The following is a 1,911-nucleotide window of genomic DNA, read 5'->3' on the forward strand; positions in this document are numbered from 1 at the left end:
TTAATGTAGGTTTGGACTATATGGAAGATATTTCATTGTCTACATCTGACAAGTTTGGAGAACCGTACATAATAACATTTAGAGAAATATTACAATAACGTGAGATATCATCAATCAAAATTTGTCTTTGTCTGATATACAGCATACAATCAAAAAAGTAATGGACTGCATTTTCACACTCATTCCAACATGCACACATTGGATCACTACATGAATGACGCAATCGTGTATGTAAAATATTTAGTTTTATTATGGAGTTTGTACATAAGGGAAAGTTTCTTAAGTTTTCTTCTTTCAGATAGAGGTTCAAGTTGGGATTCTTGATACAGTGATTGTTTGCTAGAAAAAGAGGGTAGGCCAGTAATAAGTCCTGCTGCTTCAAGCTGAACTTGTTCAAGTTTAGTTAGATCTGCCAGAGAACAACCATCCCAAACTTCACAGGCATATTCCAACACAGGCAACACAAATACTTTATATATTCTTAACAAAGTTTTCCTACTCAACAGTAATTTAAACTTTCGTAGTACTGATACCTTTTTCATGCTTTTTTTTTTGAATTTCGGAAATATGTAAAGACCATTTTGCATCTGCACGAAATATTACGCCTAAATGTTTATGACTTTCAACACAATTCAGAGTCTCAGTACCAAAACAAATCTGTAAAGGAAGTATATTTCGCGAATTAGATATAAATAACACATCATTTTCTGTTGATTAAATTTAGTAAGCCAATCCCGTGACCATTTGTCAAGTTTTTCCAAATCTCTGTTTACACACATTTCAATATCAGCATGAGAAGACGAAGAATACATCAAAGAGGTATCATCAGCAAATAAGCGTGAAATACTATTTAAATTATCAACAATATCATTAATATAAACCAAAAATAACAGAGGACCTACCACACTTCCTTGTGGTATACCAGCATCTGTGTAACCTATATTAGAATACACACCTTTAACAAGAACCTGTTGTTGTCTGTTTGAAATGTAATTTTTTAACCAATGTAGTAAACCATCTCTAATACCATAAGCATGCAATTTATGTAAAAGACCCCTATGCCAAACTCGGTCAAAAGCCTTCGATATATCACAAAAAATTAGACAAGTATGTTTTTTTTCTTCTAATGAACAACATATGTTATGGTAAATTTCTATTAGCTGATGGACAGTGGAATGATGAATCATAAAACCAGATTGTTTTTGTACCCCTGTGTCCGTGATCTCGGCCTGTGACGTAGGTTAGTACCCCTGTGTCCGTTAGCTCCGCCTGTGACGTAGGTACATGTAAGTACCCCTGTGTCCGTGATATTCGCTTGTGACGTAGGCTAGTACCCCTGTGTCCGTGATCTCCGCATGTGATGTAGGCAAGTACCCCTGTGTCCGTTAACTCCGCCTGTGACGTAGATAAGTACCCCTGTGTCCGTGATCTCGGCTTGTGACGTAGGTTAGTACCCCTGTGTCCGTTAGCTCCGCCAGTGACGTAGGCTAGTACCCCTGTGTCCGTGATCTCCGCATGTGACGTAGGCTAGTACCCCTGTGTCCGTTAGCTCTGCCTGTGACGTAGATAAGTACCCCTGTGTCCGTGATCTCCGCCTGTGACGTAGGCAAGTACCCCTGTGTCCGTGATCTCAGCCTGTGACGTAGGTAAGTACCCCTGTGTCCATGATCTCCGCCTGTGACGTAGGTAAGGTAAGTACCACTGTGTCCGTGATCTCCGCCTGTGGCGTAGGTAAGTACCCCTGTGTCCGTGATCTCCGCCTGTGACGTAGGTAAGTACCCCTGTGTCCGTTAGCTCCGCCTGTGACGTAGGTAAGTACCCCTGTGTCCGTGATCTCCGCCTGTGACGTAGGTAAGTACCCCTGTGTCCGTGATCTCCGCCTGTGACGTAGGTAAGTACCCCTGTGTCCGT

The sequence above is a fragment of the Mizuhopecten yessoensis genome, unplaced genomic scaffold, assembly GCF_002113885.1.
Source record: "Mizuhopecten yessoensis strain PY_sf001 unplaced genomic scaffold, ASM211388v2 scaffold2843, whole genome shotgun sequence".
In the NCBI taxonomy this organism is placed as follows: Eukaryota; Metazoa; Mollusca; class Bivalvia; order Pectinida; family Pectinidae; genus Mizuhopecten; species Mizuhopecten yessoensis.